We start from the raw sequence: 19,938 nt of genomic DNA on the forward strand, positions 1-19,938 counted from the left end.
GCACCATAGCTTGCTGGTTGTTCAGCAGAGCTGGGTCTTAGCATTAAGATGGAGATCTCTGGGAGAGCTTCACCATTTGATATTACGTGGAGCCGGGTGGTCTCTGGTGGACCGATATCTTGAACTCAGCTCTCCCACTTCAGAGGCACAGGCCTGACAGCTGTGCCTCAGAGTTCAGCCACATGGCTCAGAAGAAAAGGGAGGAAAAAAGAAAGAAAGAAGAAAAAAATAAAATATAAAGAAATAAAGTTATTAAAATAAAAAAAAATTAAAAATTAGAAAGTAATATAAACAAAAAGAAAAGAGGAAGAAAGAAGAGAACAACCATACCAAAAAAATAAATCCTCCAATGATAACAAGCGCGAAAAGTATACTAAAAAAAAAAAAAAAAAAAGTACAGACAGAACCCTAGGACAAATGGTAAAAGCAAAGCTATACAGACAAAATCACACAAAGAAGCATACACATACACACTCACAGAGAGAGAAAAAGGAAAAAAAAAAAAAAAGCATATATATCTATATATAAAGGAAAAGGAAGAGAGCAACCAAATCAATAAACAAATCTACCAATGATAATAAACTCTAAATACTAAACTACGATAAACATAAAACCAGAAACCAGTCAGTCACATACAGCAAACCCCAAGTTTACATTTGCTCCCCAAGTCCACTGCCTTAATTTTGGAATGATTCTTTGTCTATTCAGGTATTCCACATATGCAGGGTATGTCAAGTTGATTGTGGAGATTTAATCTGCTGCTCCTGAGGCTGCTGGGAGAAATTTCCCTTTCTCTTCTTTGTTTCACACAGCTCCTGGGGTTCAGCTTTGTATCTGGCCCTGCCTCTGCGTGTAGGTTGTCTGAGGGCGTCTGCTCCCACCCAGAGAGGACGGGGTTAAAGGAGCAGCTGATTAGGGGGCTCTGGCTCCCTCAGGCCAGGGGGAGGGAGGGCTATGGAATATGGGGTGAGCCTGCGGCAGCAGAGGCCAACATGACGTTGCAACAGTGTGAGGTGCACCCTGTGTTCTCCTGGGAAAGTTGTCCCTACATCACGGGACCCTGGCAGTGGCAGGCTGCACAGGCTCCCTGGAGGGGAGGTGTGGATAGTGACCTGTGCCTGCACAACAGGCTTCTTGGTGGCTGTGTCAACAGCCTTAGCATTTCATGCCCTTCTCTGTTGTCAGGATGGGATGATAGCCACAGCTCACACCATCTCTGGATCTCGTTTAGGCAGCGCTCTGAATCCCCTCTCCTCGTACACCCTGAAACAGTGGTCTCTTGACTCTTAGGCAGTTCCAGACTTTTCCCTGGACTCCCTCCCAGCTAGCTGTGGCGAACTAGCCCCCTTCAGGCTGTGTTCATGCAGCCAACCCCAGTCCTCTCCCTGGGATCTGACCTCCGAAGCCAGAGCCTCCGCTCACAACCCCCACCTGTCCCGGCAGGTGAGCAGACAAGCCTCTCAGGATGGTGAGTGCTGGTTGGCACCTATCCTCTTTGTGGGAATCTCTCCCCTTTGCCCTCTGCACCCCTGTTGCTGTGCTCTCCTCCGTGGCTCCGAAGCTTCCCCACCCGCCGCCACCCCCTCTCTCCAGCAGTGAAGGGGCTTCCTAGTGTGTGGAAACTTCCTCCTTCACAGCTCCCTCACTGAGGTACGGGTTCCATACCTATTCTTTTGTCTCTGTTTTTTCTTTTTTCTTTTGTCTTACCCAGGTACGTGGGGTATTTCTTACATTTTGGGAAGTCTGAGGTCTTCTGCCAGTGTTCAGTAGGTGTTCTGTAGGAGTTGTTCCACATGTAGATGTGTTTCTGATGTATTTGTGGGGAGGAAGTTGATCTCCACGTCTTACTCCTCTGCCATCTTGAAGGTCTCCCCTATTTCCCATTCTTAAAAAAGATTCTTCACTTCAAGGACATAGTGTCCTCCTAGTTTGCTTCCTACCTCACTGGTCTCATTCTTAGTCTTCTCATATATTCCTACAGCTCTCTCCTGCCAAGGCTTTGTGCTTAGATATTCTCACTTCACTAGGAGGAGGAACAAAAATAGTCTATCTATCACCACGGAAAATAATTTCTTGCTGCATCACTGTTAAATGCTTAAATTGTTTGGTACACATGTAGTTTGTGTCTTACTGCATCTTTTGAGGGACACAATATCCTAAAGGTAGTTTTGTTAATAGACTACTACAGAGATCATGCATTTATACTGCAATAAATCTACTAAGTTATTGTAATCAATATGTCTTTTGTATCAACAGCAAAAATAATTAACAGAACCTTTGGAAAACTTCAACGGGATTGTCTGGTTTCAATATCATCAGCATCAGGATATGATTAACAGAAAGCTGGAACAGCAAAAGAGGCAAATAGGGAAGTAAGTGGCATCTATAGCAAGCACTGATAGTGAATAAGCAAGACACTTTCTGGTGTTTCAGAGAGCCCATAGTGACACATTTGATCTGAAGACAAGAATTCTTCCCAACACCACATATTTTATTTACTTATATATAACATTTTATGAAGATGTCCAGAATGTAGCCACTGGAATCCTGTGGATTAGATCCAAAACGTCTGACATTTAGAATAGCAAATCAAAATAGAATTCTGATAATGCAAATTCTTGATCAGCACTACTGATTTTTACACTAAAGATTGCTACGTGTGAAGATCTGCAATGTTGCTTTCTTGATCTAAAATCTTCCAAAGACTAATAAAAATAGAGTATGCATGGAGAATGCTTGAAGATAAACTAGGACTGGCTGTGGATACCTATCATGTGCTGCTACAAAACATGGGTGGATTAGTTATAATAGCAGAGAGAATGAAATGCTTTACACAATCAGATGGTAAAATGGCAATAATGATCAGTGCACATAATCAAAGTACAGTGTGGGGCAGAAAGAATCGTGGCAATGAGAAACCAAAGAAAAAGCTAGAGTAATTGGGTCATTGGAAGCTTCCCAATTAATATGGTTGGGACATTACAATGTCCAACTGGGAACAGCGTGTACTATATTCCATTGGAAAGTTAGAGTTTAGAGATGTGGTTGTTCCTTTTATTTTCAACTAACTCTGGTAGTTGTTGGCAAGTCAAATATTATGCTAGAATTTGTAAAAATAAAATAATAATAAATTCATATGTAGGCTTTTCTATGCCTGCATAGAAGAGTATAACTTAAGAGATGAGAAATGCAAAAAGAGACATATAAACTGAAGAACAATGAATGGATTTAAGATACTTAACAACTTCGGGGAAAATTAACTTTTTAATGGCATAATCAGAAGAAATAAATATAATTATTAGTGAGGGAGGAAAAGCAAGATGCTTTATATTTCTAAGAGAAGTATACACAGAAATATTTAAATCAATCAACAAGGATTACAGAGATTTCTAAGAAAATGAAGATAATATACACATTAACACGTTAACACATATACATACACATAGAGAAAAGACCATTTTAAAGACTAAGGTACATATAGGAATTAAATTTATTTTAACTTCTAAAATCACTTGTTAATAAATTATCCATAGATTTATACTTTATGTCAGGCATATCCATAAACACACACAGATATATATTTATTTTTATATATATAACCAAAAGAACATGAGGTTATTAAAGATGTATGCCAGACACAAAAATGAAAGAGAAGAAAAATGACCATGAGGATATTTGAGTAAATTAGATATAACCCTAGGAATCAGAAACAATTAATAATTGGTTATGAAATGTATTCAATGAAAGGTACTTGTGATCACAGGGATAGAAAAAAATTAGCTCTTCTTTCTGATAGCAGCTTCAAATAACCAAGTCACTTCAAATAACATGATTTCTAATGAATAAAGAAAAAAGAGAAAAAAATGACTTCATGTTTCACTATTAAAAGAATATATGAATTAGCTAAAACATCAATTTGTTAAACATCATCTTAAGGGAATTATCTTAAGGGAAATATATGATTAAAAATAAGTTCAAGTGGTTGAGATAGTTGAACTTGTGTCCAAAGCTTTGTAGGTTCTCCTAACAAATGGAAAAATGTTCATTTTTAAAATGGATTTTTATTTAACTTTTAAAGAACTAAGATGTTTAATGTGTGAAGAGACAGGTTTAGACAGTTGGTCCTGAAGGACCAGAACAAAGAGCCCTCGAAGAATTTCATATCTACAATTCATTAAAGGGAGTAGAGCATAGATGCTCAAGTCATAGTGGAATAATTATTCAAAATAGTTTATTACAAATAGAGGTGGCTTAGGTAAATTTGGGAGGTGAATATAGAGGCAAGTGTGTTTTCAGAGCCAGGCACACAAGACATAGGGTTAGAGGGAAGCAAAAGAGATGAAACTGAAAGCAGTCTGGAAGGTCTCCAGCTATGATGGTCAATACTCATCATGGGATTTTCACAACCGTACCAGATTTGCAAAGGATATGAGTCTATTTATCGGGACCATGATCACACAGACTTGCTACACATGCCCTCTCTGAGGTGGGCAGATGCATGACTCACCTTCTAATATTCTCTCTTTAGTACAGTGGTTTTCTGAATATTTTTAGGCATGGGAATCCCTGCGTCATCACGTAGACACAAAGTTTCTTACTTGAATCCTGGGAGCTGAATTACCCTCGTTGAAGAGAGGGAAGTAATCTCCTTTACTAATAGTAAATGTGATTCACGTGCACAAAATACCTTCATAGCAGCAACTAGACTAGTGTTTGACTAAATAACTGGGTATCATAATCTAGCCAAGTGTGACCTCTTATCACAGGGTGATTTCTTCTATATTTGTCTTAAGACCCTATTGAAGTATCAATACATTTTGTTGAAAAGATCCAGCAAATTGCAATAGTGTAGTTAAAAGACTTAAGTGTAGAACATCTAAGACAAACATGGAAACACATAACACATGCCAGGGAAGGTATGGTACCTGTAGTTGGGAATTTGCTCTTATCCATCTGCTATGTGCTGAAGGATTAAAGCCTCACACAAATGCTCTGTCTCAAGAAAATTGCATTTGAAGGGGGCAACAGAGACTGAAGTCCACCTTTCTGAGAAATTATCTGAGCAAGATATTTTCATCTAGATAGTCACAGGAAGAGGTAGATAAGATAGGCTAAATACTGTAAGCTACATGGAGGCATATAAACACATGAGCACTGGATAAAACTCAGACTTGTCTATAGAAGAGTGATCATGAATGGAGGAGTGAACTGAAGGACCTTCTCTCCTAGAGCCAAAAGCTTCAGGTCTTAGACAGAGAAGCATATACCCAAATGGTATAATGTCAGCATAGTGCCCTGTATCAATACCTCAGTTGAATCTGTCTGCCCTGTCATGATAATTTTCTAAAACTAAAGAATGTGTCATAAAAACTGTGCATTTCTTTTCCTATCTTGACACTGCAACCATTAATGCCTTGTTCATCAAAAATATCTTCTTACTACGGCTATAAGGAATTTGTTATGCAGGAGATTTGCCAAGATGGTATTACATCCTCTGATACATTGAAATGCCTATCTTTTGCCTTTGTAAAGAGAACAGCTGAACCTAATTCACATTTTATTTTCTTCAGAATGTTCTAGATATGTTTCCGCACTTTAGGGGCATTAAATGACACCCCGTGAAACCAGCTTGATTTTTCCCTTTGTGTGTAAATTTTTGTCTTGAATCTACATTAAGCTATCCCAGTCTCTAGAGTTTTGATGTGCATAGGTACTATGGAAGTCTGTTTCTAATTGTTAGAGCCACTGCATAATTATGGCTAGGTGATTAAAAAAAAAAAAAAATCCCAAGATAAAGGACAGGCGGCCTATAGCTTTGATTCAATTTTGTGATTTTAAACATTTTTTACAAATCTGTGAGATTGCCCTGGAATATTTTCCACTCAGTTTTTTAGCACTTTTGACATTGCAGTAGCATACTCTAATTCCATTATATAAAAGGCTGTTAGTAGTATTATCTGGTGTTTGCTGCTTTCTATTCTTCATTCTACTTCATTTATTGTCACTTTTCTCTGTCAGAAGCATGCACTATAGATACTGAAAATAAGTTATCTTCTTCAATTTCACTATCTTTTCCATTTAATGGGATCAAACAACGTATCTACAAGGACACTCTTTCTATTATCAGAAATCACCCATGCTGCTAGATTTACTTTAATGACAAGACCCATCCAGCACTGTGTAGCTTACTTTCAAGGAAATAGAGAGTCTTCTTGATGTCTTATAGGGTATGTATTAGCTCTCAAGATTAGTTCTGTCTTTAGTCCCAAATTCAAAATATTTGCCAAACAAGCTTCTTATGATCGCCTTTATTTGTTTGTTTATTTATGTATTATCTATCTCTTTACATAGACTACAAATTCCAGGAGAATGGAATATTATTTTATTCCTTGCTCTGCACCTGGCAACCACCATTACATTTTCTATATTTGAGGCATCCAATGAATATTATTGCAAGGTTAAAATAGATGTTGGCTTTATATTATATCTCTGAAACTACTTTATTATATATTTCCTCAATAGATATAAGAACACAATTGAACAATTTACCTTATGGATTATAGTAAAAATATCTATGTTTTAAAATGTCTTGAGAGTTCTAAATCACAATTATTTATAAAATTAACCAAGTAGAATTTAACTACAATAAAAATATGGACAAGTAATGGGAACTTGAAAATAAAGAAAAAACTTTATGAAACAGTGGATATACATTATTTTTTTTTATTATGTTGTATAGACCTAACATTCTGCCTAAATGTCCTTTCCTTAAGAATGCACATATTGAAGAGGGCAAGAAGGACAGTTTTACTTTACTTGCATTATCCTTCCCCTAAAGCAGCACAGCTCAGTGCCAAGGGAGACCTCCTCAGCCCCTGATTTCTCCCATGGAAAAGTAAAAGTGTAGTGAGCTTTCAGCTTTGCCACTTGTTTGGGATGCAATAACACACTCGTGAACAACCAATGGGTCAAAGAAGGAATCAAAAGGAAATTTAAACACATATTGAGACAAACAAAAATGGAAATGCAGCACACCTTATCTTACAGTGTGGAGCAAAAGTAATTCTAAGAGGAGAGTTTATAAGGATAACAGCCTACATTAAGAAAAAAAGAAGGACCTTATATAAACAACTTAAATTTACACCTCAAGACACTAGAGAAAAAATGAAAAATCAAAGTCCAATGTTAGCAGCAGAGATAAAATAATAAAGATTACTGCATAAATAAGTGAAATAGAGAATAGAAAACAATAGAAAATATCAGTTGATCTAAGAGCTGTTTTTTTAAAGAAAGAAAATTAACAAAACTTGAGCTAGAATAAGTAGTCAAAGGAGACAAATAAAATTATAAAGATTATATAAAGTATAATTATAAAAATTATGAAAGAAGAGACATTAATACAAAGGATTATAATAGATTACTATGAACAATTGTATACCAACAAAATGAATAACCTAGTAGAAGTGTACAAATTCCTGGAAACATACAACCTACCAATTTAAATCATGAAGAAAAGAAAATCTGAATGGGCCAATAATAAGAAAGAAGATTGAATTAATAATGAAAACCATCCAACAAGGTAAAACCAAGGACCAGATAGCATGATAGGTGAATTCTACCAAACATCAAAAAACATGAACACCAATCATCATATTCTTCCAAAAAATAGAAGAGGAGGGCACAATTCTAAACTTATTTTATGAGACCAGCATTACTCTGATATCAAGGCCAGACAAGGACACTACTAGAAATCACAAGCTATTACCCTGATGAATATAGATGCAAAATTTCTTAACAAAATATTAGCAAATAGAATTTAACAACACATTAAAAGGATCATATGGTATGATCAAGTGAGATTTATCCCTGGGATGCAAGGATGGTATAAAAAATGCAAATAAGTAAATGTAATACACCACATTAACAGAATGAAGGATGAAGCTCATGTGATCATCTCAATAGATGCAGAAAAACCATTTGACAAAATGCAGTGCCCCCTCATGACAAAGACTCTCAACAAATTAGGTATAGAGAGAATGTACCTCAACATAATGAAGACCATACAGGAAAAACCTACAGCTAAAATCATACTTAATGTTGATAAGCTGAAAGCTTGTCTTATAAGAGCAGAACAAGACAGTAATGCCTCTTCTTACCACTTCCATTCAACATAGTATTAGAAGTCCTTGCCAGAGCAATCAGGCAAGAAAAATAAATACAAGACATCTAAATCAAAAAGGAAGATGTAAAATTATCTTTGTTTGCAGATGATATGATGTTATTTATGGAGAACCCTAAATACTCCACCAAAAAACTTTTAGAACTAATAAACAAATTCATTAAATTTTTAGGATTTAAAATGAACATACAAAACTCAGTGGTGTTTCTATATGCTAAAAGCAAACTATATGAAAGAGAAATTAAGAAAACAATCTCATTTACAATAGCATCAAAAACAGTTAAATGCTTAGGAATAAATTTAACCAAGCTAGTGACTGTTCTGTACACTGGACACTATGAAAAAAAAACAAAAAAACTGATGAAAGAAATTTAAAAAGACACAAATAAAGGGAAAGGTATCCTGTGTTCATGGATTGGAAGAATTAATATTGTTAAAATGTCCATACTATTCAAAGTGATGTACAGATTCAATGCAATCTCTGTCAAAATTCAAATGAAATTGTCCACAGAAATAGGAATATAATGTTAAAGTTCATATGGAAGTACAAAAGACCCCAAATAGTCCAAATATTCTTGAGCAAGACACAGAGATGGAGGCATCACACTGCCTGATTTTGAAATATATTACAAAGCTATAGTAACCAAAACAGTATAGTAGTGGCGTAAGAACAGACACACAGACCAATGGAACAGAATAGAGAGTCCTAACATACATTGACACAGTTACAATCAAGTGATTTCTACAAGGGTGCCAGGAGTACACAATGGGAATGGGATAGTCTCTTCAATAAATGATATTGGGGAAACTGGATATCCATATGAAGAATGAAATTGAACTCTTACCTCACACCATGTACAAAAATCAACTCAAAACAGATTAAAGACTTAAGCATAAGACCCAAAACTCTAAAACTACTAGAGGAACACAGGAAAAAATCTTGACATTGGTCTGGGCAAAGATTTTTGGGTATGACCCCCAAAATACAGGCAACAAAAGCATATAGAGATAAATGGAATTTCTTCAAACTAAAAGCTTCTGCATAGCAGAAGAAAAAATCAACAGAGTGAAGAGACAACTTATGGAATGAGAGAAAATATTTGCAACCATATATCTGATAATGGGTTGGTAAATATCCAAAAATATATAAGGAATTTAACTAAATAGGAAAAACAAACAAACCCCCCAAATTAATAATCTGATTAAAAATGGGCAAAGGACCTGAATCGACATTTCTCATAAGAAGATATACAAATGGCCAACAAATATATAATAAACCGCTTAACATCATTAATTCTCAGGAAAATGCAAATCAAAACCACAATGAGACATTACTTCACACCTATTAGAATGGACATTATCACAAAACAAAAGATAATAAATATTGGTGCAGATGTGGAGAAAAGTCTGCTCTTGTACACTGTAAGTGGGAATGTAAATTGGTATAGTCATTATAGAAAGTAATATGGAGTTTCCTCAAAAAATTAATTGTACTTGTGTTTTTATACTTTGAGTGTTCCAGTAGTATCTGCTCTGATTTCTTACATCCTCTGACTGTCAAGAGTGTCTTGAGGAAGAAAGAACTAAAATAGTAAAAGTTTAGTTCTCACTCTTTTACCATCTAGCTATGTGACCTTTTGCAATTCACTTAACTTCTCTGGTACTTTAAAGTCTAGTCAAGTGAGAAAAATAATGCCGGCTTTGTCTCTTACAACTACTGCTGTACTTATATGTCATTTGATTGTAGTTGTTAAAGTTCTTGATAAAGCTCTTGGCAAAAGCACAAATGTAAAACTCAAATGTGTATTTCTTCTCTGCCATGTCTTCTCACCTCTCCAACGAAGTACTATTTCTAAAAACCCATTTTAAAATCAGACCTCATGTTTTATAGCTTTCCCAAAGGCCTAAAAGTGAACTGGCTGTTTGATTTATTTTCTTCTCCTTTGAAAGCATTTTGTCCTTTACTCTCTTTTAACACATACTCTGTTGCATTGTAATTTATCTGCTCATAAGGCATTTCCTGCCTGAAAATCTTAGCTGCATCATATCAGGGATAGGGTCACATGATACAATTACCGTGAATTTCTGAAATTCTAACACTGTGTGGAATGTATTAGATGTTCAATTAAAAGATGAATAGGTGAATAAATGAAAGTAAATTAAATATACATAATTCTATGATTTAAAATTGGGATTTATAAGGAAACTATCCAAAAAGATAATAGGTATTCATAAGTATGTGACATTAAAAGCCATATTGTTCAAATATTTTGTTAAGAAGTTAATATTATGACTCTCATGCAGATATAAAAAATGAACACGTTAATAATTTTAACTCCTTAATCAATGAGGAAACCATGCAGATTTTAGAACCATTTCAAAAGCAAATCCAAAGAACAGATATATTTATAGACCATGGATATTAGAATGAATGTACAAATGCAAGAAATATCAGTTTTTTCCACAGGGAAGGTTGCTTATTCCTCCACAAGACAGAATCAGTTTGCATATCTGTATAGAATAATTTTTGCATCTTTATCAGTGTCTACATATTACAGAATTGTAAAACAGCTCCCATATAATCAATGTATTGTTTTCCATTGAGCCACTAATTCTTCCCCACAAAATCAAAGCCATAAAACTTACAGAGAGTAGCTGAATTTTTCTCTCCCTGTAGCAAAATATTGGTGAATTTTAGCTGAAGGAAAACTTAAACGTCCCTAGATTTGTTGATAGACAGCTTTTTGTGTATAATGCATTGGAATAATTATTTGAGAAAAATTTGTGTGAGATGATTTTGCAGGTAATGCCAGCAAGGTCAATGTCAGCTTAGATTAACTATGGTTTGCTATCTGTCTGCCAAATTAGTACTGACTAGGAGGAAAGTTTAACCTGAGCATTCAACTCTTCAGGAAGGTTTTCCTTCATGAATCAGCAATTCTCTCCACCCCTCTTTCTTCTTGGCAAGGTCAAAAGGGTTTTACTATCTCTATGGGCCTACTTTCTTGCCAATTGGTTTATACCCTTTTGTAGCTGACAAGTAACTTGTTGCCTACTGAATCTGATAGACTACTAATGAATTAGAATTCAATGGAATATATAAGGAAGCATCATTTTTTCGCATATTCTGTGTGTGTGCACCTCCAAAATAAAATTTCAGCATATGTAGGACATAGGTCCTTTTGGAATACACCATTTTTATCATACTGAAATATGTGTAATGTTTTATTGAAAGGTAACTTAGAATGGATCTCTATTGAATAGTGACCTGATCACAGGATCCATAGATTAAGGATATCATGCAGGTGAAGGAGAAAACAAAGCAGATGTGTGTTCACACAATTCTGACAGCCTTTCCTTAGATGTTGAGCAAAAGATGGACATTTAAGAACGCTTAAAAAAATCTGCCATGCTTTCAAAGTATTCTATAAAACAGAAAGGTTTTTGTCTGTCAGTGATCATATGGGGGGGGGGAAGCTATTGAATAATAATAACATGAATTCTACTTGTAATTGCTGGTTTCTTTCTATATGTAAGTGGCAACCATGTAAGGTGAATCCCATTTCTCAAAATAGAACTTTCTGCAAGCAGTGTAGTTAGCTGAAATGCTCTAGTTGAAGTGCCCTCAGGATCCACTGCAGCCTTTTAGCTGAGGTCTTTCAGGACAGCCTCAGCCCTAGGAATTACGGTCTACTGTGGTCTATTTTTTTCCAAGGTAGGAATCTCTACACAGCAGCACCCCTTTCTATTGTCTGGGATGTTCTCAGAGCTAAACTACAATCTGAGGCCCTTCCTATCCAAACCACCTTCCTCTGCCTTGAAGAGTGGTGCTTAGACGTTCCATGCCTAATGCCTGCTCTCTCTCTTTTCACTGAATGTTTTCCACTTCCAATTCAGTCAAACATATAGAGTAGACTATCTACAAATATAAGGGTATTCATATAATTACCACACATACAGAGACAAATACACACATATATGTGTATATGTATATTTATATATTTTACATATTTTTATTTAAACCTTTATAAAGTCACATGATGTAGATGTGGCTATCTCCATTTTACAGATGAAAATATTTTACACTCAGAAATGTATGGACAATTGTCTGTGTTTGCAAGGTAAAGAAAAAGTGACTATATATTTCATACTCAATCACTGCATGTTATTACATGTTTTGCAATTTTTTTTTTTGAATTTTATTTTAGTTTTTTAATACAGCAGGTTCTTATTAGTTATCTATCTTATACATATTAGTGTATATATGTCAATCCCAATCTCTTAGCTCATCCCACCAACACTGCACCTCCCCACTTTCCCCCCTTAGTGTCCATAAGTTTGTTCTCTACATCTGTGTCTCTATTTCTGCCTTGCAAACTGGTTCATTTTTCTAGATTCCACATATATGCGTTAATATACGAGATTTGTTTTCTTCTTTCTGACATACTTCACTCTGTATGACAGTCTCTAGGTTCTTCCACCTCTCTACAAATGACCCACTTTCGTTCCTTTATATGGCTGAGTAACATTCCATTGTATATATGTACCACATTTTCTTTATCCATTCGTCTGTTGATGGGCATTTAGGTTGCTTCCATGACCTGGCTATTGTAAATAGTGCTGCAATGAAAATGGGTTGCATGTGTCTTTTTGAATTATGGTTTACTCTGGGTATATGCCAAGCAGTGGGATTGCTGGGTCATATGGTACTTCTATTTTTAGTTTTTTAAGGAACCTCCATACTGTTCTCCATAGTGGCTGTATCAATTTACATTCCTACCAACAGTGCAAGAGTGTTCCCTTTTCTCCACACCCTCAACAGCATTTATTGTTTGTAGATTTTTGATGATGGCCATTCTGAGTGGTGTGAGGTGATACCTCATTGTAGTTTGATTTGCATTTCTCTAATGATTAGTGATGTTGAGCATCCTTTCACGTCTTTGTTAGCAATCTGTATATCTTCTTTGGAGAAATGTGGATTTAGGTTTTCTGCCCATTTTTGGATTGTGTTGTTTGTTTTTTTAATATTGAGCTGCATAAGCTGTTTATATATTTCGGAGATTAATCCTTTGTCTTTTGATTGGTTTGCAAATATTTCCTACCACTCTGAGGGCTGTCTTTTCGTCTTGTTTACAGTTTCCTTTGTTGTGCAAAAGCTTTTGTTTCATTAGGTCCTATTTGTTTATTTTTGTTTTTATTTCCATTACTCCAGGAGGTGGGTCAGAAAAGATCTTGCTGCGATTTATGTCAAAGAGTGTTCTTCCAATGTTTACCTCTAAGAGTTTTATAGTGTCTGCTCTTACATTTAGGTCTCGAATCCATTTTGAGTTTATTTTTGTGCATGGTGTTTGGAAGTGTTCTAATTTCATTCTTTTACATGTAGCTGTCCAGTTTTCCCAGCACCACTTGCTGAAGAGACTGTCTTTTCTCCATTGTATATCACTGCCTCCTTTGTCTTAGATTAGTGGACCATAGGTGTGTGGATTTATCTCTGGGATTTCTATCGTGTTCCATTGATATATATTTCTGTTTTTGTTCTAGTACCATATTGTCTTGATTACTGTAGCTTTGTAGTATAGTGTGAAGTCAGGGAGTCTGATTCCTCCAGCTCTGTTTTTCTCCCTCAAGATTGCTTTGGTTATTAAGGGTCTTTTGTGTCTCCATACAAAATCTAAGATTTTTTGTTCCAGTTCTGTAGAAAATGACATTGGTAATTTATTAGGGATTACATTGAATCTGTAGACTGCTTTGGGTAGAATAGTCATGGTGTATCTCTCAATCTGTTTGTGTCATCTTTGATTTCTTTCATCGGTGTCTTATAGTTTTCTGAGTACAGGTCTTTTACCTCCTTAGGTAGGTTTATTCCTAGGTATTTTATTATTTTTGTTGCAATGGTGAATGGGATTGTTTCCTTAATTTCTTTTTCTGATCTTTCATTGTTAGTGTATAGGAACACAAGAGATTTCTGTGCATTAATTTTGTGTCCTGCAACTTACAAAATTCATTGATTAGCTCTAGTAGTTTTCTGGTGGCATCTTTAGGATTATCTATGTATAGTGTTATATCATCTTCCAACAATGACACTTTTATCTCTTCTTTTCCAATTTGTATTCCTTTTATTTCTTTTTCTTTGCTGATTGCCATGTCTAGGACTTCCAGAACTATGTTGAATAATAGTGGCAAGAGTGGACTTCCTTGTCTTGTTCATGATCTTAGAGGAAATGCTTTCAGGTTTTCACCACTGAGAATGATGTTGACTGTGGGTTTGTCATATATGGCCTTTATTATGTTGAGGTAGTTTCCTTCTTTGCCCACTGCCTGGAGAGTTTTTATCATAAGTGGGTGTTGAATTTTGTCAAATCTTTTTCTGCATCTATTGAGATGATCATATGGTTTTTATTCTTCAATTTGTTAATACGGTGTATCACGTTGATTGATTTGCATATATTGAAGAATCCTGGCATCCTGGGATAAATCCCATTTGATCATGGTGTATGTTCCTTTTAACGTATTTTTAGATTCTCTTTGTTAGTATTTTATTGAGGATTTTACATCTATATTCTTCAGTGATATTGGTCTCTACTTTTCTTTGTTTGTAGTATCTTTGTCTGGTTTTGGTATCAGGGTGATGGTGGCCTCATAGAATGAGTTTGGGAGTGTTCCTTCCTCTGCAGTTTTTTGGAAGAGTTTGAGAAAGATGGGTGTTAGCTCTTCTCTAAATGTTTGATAGAATTCACCTGTGAAGCCATCTGGTCCTGGACTTTTGTTTTATTGGAAGATTTTTAATCACAGTTTCAATTTCATTACTTGTGATTGATCTGTTCATATTTTCTATTACTTCCTGGTTCAGTCTTGGAAGGTTATATCTTTTTAAGAATTTGTCCATTTCTTTCAGGTTGTTGATTTTATTGGCATAGGGTTGCTTGTAGTAGTCTCTTATGATGTTTTGTATTTCTGTGGTGTCCGTTGTAACTTCTCCTCTTTCATATCTAATTTTTTTTCATCTAAAATCTTGATGGTAATTATTTCCATACATGCTTGAGATTACAGTATATTTTATCAGAAATTTTTCGTTTAACATCTTTATTGGAGTATAATTGTTTTACAATGGTGTGTTAGTTTCTGCTTTATAACAAAGTGAATTAGCTATACATATACATATATCCCCATATCTCCTCCTTCCTGCGTCTCCCTCCCACACTACTTCTCCCATCCCTCTAGGTAGTCACAAAGAACCAAGGTGATCTCCCTGTGTTATGTGGCTGCTTCCCACTAGCTATCTATTTTACATTTCGTAGTATATATAAGTCCATGCCACTCTCTCACTTGGTCCCAAATTACCCTTCCCCCTCCCTGTGTCCTCAAGTCCATTCTCTATGTCTGCATCTGTATTCCTGTCCTGCCCCTACGTTCTTCATAACCATTGATTTGAGTCCTCTCCCTCTTTTTCTTGATGAGTCTTACTAATGGTTTATCAATTTTGTTTATCTCCTTAAATAACCAGCTTTTATTTTTATTGATCTTTGCTATTTTTTTTTCTATTTCATTTATTTCTGCTCTTATCTTTGTGATTTCTTTCCTTCTACTAACTTTGGGTATTGTTTTTCTCCTTTCTCTAGTTCATTTAGGTGTAAGGTTAGATTGTGTATTTGAGATGTTTCTTGTTTCTTGAGGTAGGATTGTATTGTTATAAACTTCCTTCTTAGAACTGATTTTGCTGCATCCCATAGGTGTTGGATAATCATGTTTTCTTTGTCATTTGTCTCTAGGTATTTTTTTATTTCCTCTTTGATTTCTTCAGTGGTCTCTTGGTTATGTAGTAACGTATTATTTAGACACCTTGTGTTTTTGTGTTTTACGTTATTTATTCCTATAATTGATTTCTAATATAATAGCATTGTGGTCGGAAAAGATGCTTGATATGATTTCAATTTTCTTAAATTTACCAAGGGTTGATTTGTGACCCAAGATATTATCTATCCTGGAGAATGTTCCATGTGCACTTGAGAAGAAAGTGTAATCTGCTGTTTTCAGATGGAATGTCCTATAGATATCAATTAAATCAATCTGCTCTGTTGTGTCATTTAAAGCTTGTGTTTCCTTATTAATTTTCCGTCTGGATGATCTGTCTATTGGTGTAAGTGAGGTGTTAAAATCCCCTACAATTATTGTGTTACTGTTGGTTTCCTCTTTTATAGGTGTTAGCATTTGCTTTATGTATTGAGGTGCTCCTATGTTGGGTGCATATATATTTGTAATTGTTATATCTTCTTCTGGGATTGATCCCTTGACCATTATGTAGTGTCCTTCCTTGTCTCTTGTAATATTCTTTTTTTTTTTTTTTTTACATCTTTATTGGAGTATAATTGCTTTACGATGGTGTGATAGTTTCTGCTTTATAACAAAGTGAATCAGCTATACATATACATATAACCCCATATCCCCTTCCTCTTGCGTCTCCCTCCCATCCTCCCTATCCCACCCCTCTAAGTGGTCACAAAGCACCAAGCTGATCTCTCTGTGCTACATTCTTTATTTTAAAGTCTATTTTATCTGATATGAGTATTGCTACTCCAGCTTTCTTTTGATTTCCATTTGCATGGATTACCTTTTTCCATCTCCTCCCTTTCAGTCTGTATGTGTCCCTAGGTCTTTTGTAGACAGCATATATATGGATCTTGTTTTTGTATCTCTCTTTTGTTTGGAGTATTTAATCCATTCACATTTAAGGTAATTATCGATATGTATGTTCCTATTATCATTTTCTTAATTGTTTTGGATTTGTTTTTGTAGGTCCCTTTCTTCTCTTGTGTTTCCCATTTAGAGAAGTTCCTTTAGCATTTGTTGTAGAGCTGGTTTGGTGGTGCTGAATTCTCTTAGCTTTTGCTTGTCTGTAAAGCTTTTGATTTCTCCATTGAATCTGAATGCAATCCTTGCTGGGTAGAGTAATCTTGGCTGTAGGTTCTTCTCTTTCATCACTTTAAATATATCATGCCACTTCCTTCTGGCTTGTAGAGTTTCTTTTGAGAAATCAGCTATTAACCTTATGGGAGTTCCCGTGTATGTTATTTGTTGTTGTTCCCTGGTTGCTTTTAATCATTTTTCTTTGTCTTTAATTTTTGTCAATTTAATACTATGTGTCTCGGCATGTTTTTCCTTGGGTTGTCCTGCCTGGGACTCTCTGTACTTTTTGACTTGGGTGCCTATTTCCTTTCCTATGTTTGGGAAGTTTTCAACTATAATCTCTTCAAATATTTTCTTGGGTCCTTTGTGTCTCTCTTCTCCTTCTGAGACCCCTATAATGCAAATGTTGGTGAGTTTAATGTTGTCCCAGAAGTCTCTAAGGCTGTCTTCATTTCTTTTCATTCTTTCTTCTTTATTCTGTTCCACAGCAGTGAATTCCACCATTCTGTCTTCCAGGTCACTTATCTGTTCTTCTGCCTCAGTTATTCTGCTATTGATTCCTTCTTGTGTAGTTTTCATTTCAGTTATTGTATTGTTCATCTCTGTTTGTTCTTTAATTCTTCTACGTGTTTGCTCTTCAATTCTTCTAGGTCTTTGTTAAACATTTCTTGTATCTTCTTGATCTTTGCCTCCATTCTTTTTCCGAGATCCTGGATCATCTTCACTATCATTATTCTGAATTCTTTTTCTGGAAGGTTGCCTATCTCCACTTCATTTAGTTGTTTTTCTGGGGTTTTACCTTGTTCCTTCATCTGGTACATAGTCCTCTGTCTTTTCATTTTGTCTATCTTTCTGTGAATGTGGTTTTCGTTCCACAGGCTGTAGGATTGTAGTTCTTCTTGCTTCTGCTGTCTGTCCTCTGGTGGATGAGGCTATCTAAGAGGCTTGTGCAATCTTCCTGATGGGAGCGACTGGTGGTGGATAGAGCTGGGTTTTGCTCTAGTGGGCAAAGCTCAGTAAAACTTTAATCTGCTTGTCTGATGATGGGTGGAGCAGAGCTCCCTCCATGTTGGATTTTGGCCTGAGGTGACCTAGCACTGGAGGCTACAGGTCTTTGGTGAGGCTAGTGGCGGACTCTGGGAGGGCTCATGCCAAGCCATACTTCCCATAACTTCTGCTGCCAGTTTCCTTGTCCCCATGGTGAGCTACAGTCAACCCCTGCCTCTGCGGGAGACCCTCCAACACTAGCAGGTAAGTCTGGTTCATTTTCCTATGAGGTCACTGCTCATTCCTCTTGGGTCCTGATGCACACACTACTTTGTGTGTGCCCTCCTAGAGTGGAGTCTCTGCTTCCCCCAGTCCTGTGGCTGAGTCTGTCTCATTGCTGCTTCTCCTTTGTCTCTGGATATGGGGTATCTTTTTTGGTGAGTTCCAGTGTCTTCCTGTCAATGATAGTTCAGCAGTTAGTTGTGATTCTGGTGTTCTCACAAGAGGGAGTGAGCACACGTCCTTCTACTCCACCATCTTGACCATTCTGTTTTGGAGAATTTTAATAGGTTCTAACCAACACAAAGTTTCTTTGTTTTTTTAAATGAAAAGGAAAATAGATGAAATTATAATTTTCCATCAGTCTCCCAATAAAAAACACATACATGATTAATGAATTAAGAGTGGATGAAGGCAATGGCAAACAGAGAGGAGCCAGAGATGACAGTGGTTTTCTGTAAGAAAGAACACAGCCACAGAGAATGAGGGGAAGGAGAGTACAGCCCTGCTCAGTCTGGAGGTTGTGGATAGATAAAGACTTGAATTGTCTTTTCAATTACTCTTCGTAGTCAGATTTATTTTATTTGACTGCCAATTAGAGCAGAGACTAGAAAACAAGGATTATCTTGAGAGAATACCACTTCAGCCGTGTTCCGTTTGCACATTCTTATCCTTCTGTGGAAATACAGAAAGAGCAGAAAATAGCTGAAACATTTACACCTTAAGTGTTTACAAAGATCCTATAGTGAAACAATTACTTTGTACTTTTCCTACTTCCAGAATGCTCTATAGCTTAGAAGTTGTATAAACAGGTTGTCATACCATATTTTTGGCTTTGAGTTGCACAGCTTCAATTTTCTTTGTATATGATGTGTTCAAATAATAGCCCATGCAGGAGTGAAGACCATTGTTCCCTAATTAAGGTGGGAGAGGATTGCAAAATGAATTTTTAAAATCTTCTGGAATAATTGGATAACATGAAATGTTAATAAAAATTATGAAGGAGAAAATTCCTTTCCACCAGTTCTCATTCTGCTTTTCAACATCAATCTTCTTCAGGGTTTTGCTCATACTTCCCCACTTAATTTGTCTGCTGCTATTCTTACTACCCACATAGAAGATCTTCTCTTTACCTGAATGTCCTTCCATGTTTCCTCTACCTAGTGAATTTCTACTCATCCTTATGGTCTAATCCTCATGCCCCTTTATAATACCCTCTTTCTCCTACAACAGTTTACTCTTATTTTTCCATATGATCCTCTCTTTCATTAGACTAAAAATATTCAAAGACATGCTTTTTTCATCTTGTTTCTCCAATATGTGACATGTAACAGTCAGCAAATTCTCACATTAGCATTTAATTACTTTATAGACTGTCACCATTCTAAATGTCCAACCTAACCATTCAATTATCTGTCATGCAGACTCTGATTCATTCAGACTAGTCCATTTACCATGCAAAGTGTATCTGAATATAATTGTTTAAAAGCACAGGCTAGTTCAAAATAATAAGCGATCAAAATGCTTACACTCTTCTCTCCAAGACTACCCTTTTTATTCCTTCCTCACCTCTTCGTATGATTTTTTTC

The sequence above is a fragment of the Balaenoptera ricei genome, chromosome 18 (genome assembly GCF_028023285.1).
Source record: "Balaenoptera ricei isolate mBalRic1 chromosome 18, mBalRic1.hap2, whole genome shotgun sequence".
Lineage (NCBI taxonomy): Eukaryota > Metazoa > Chordata > Mammalia > Artiodactyla > Balaenopteridae > Balaenoptera > Balaenoptera ricei.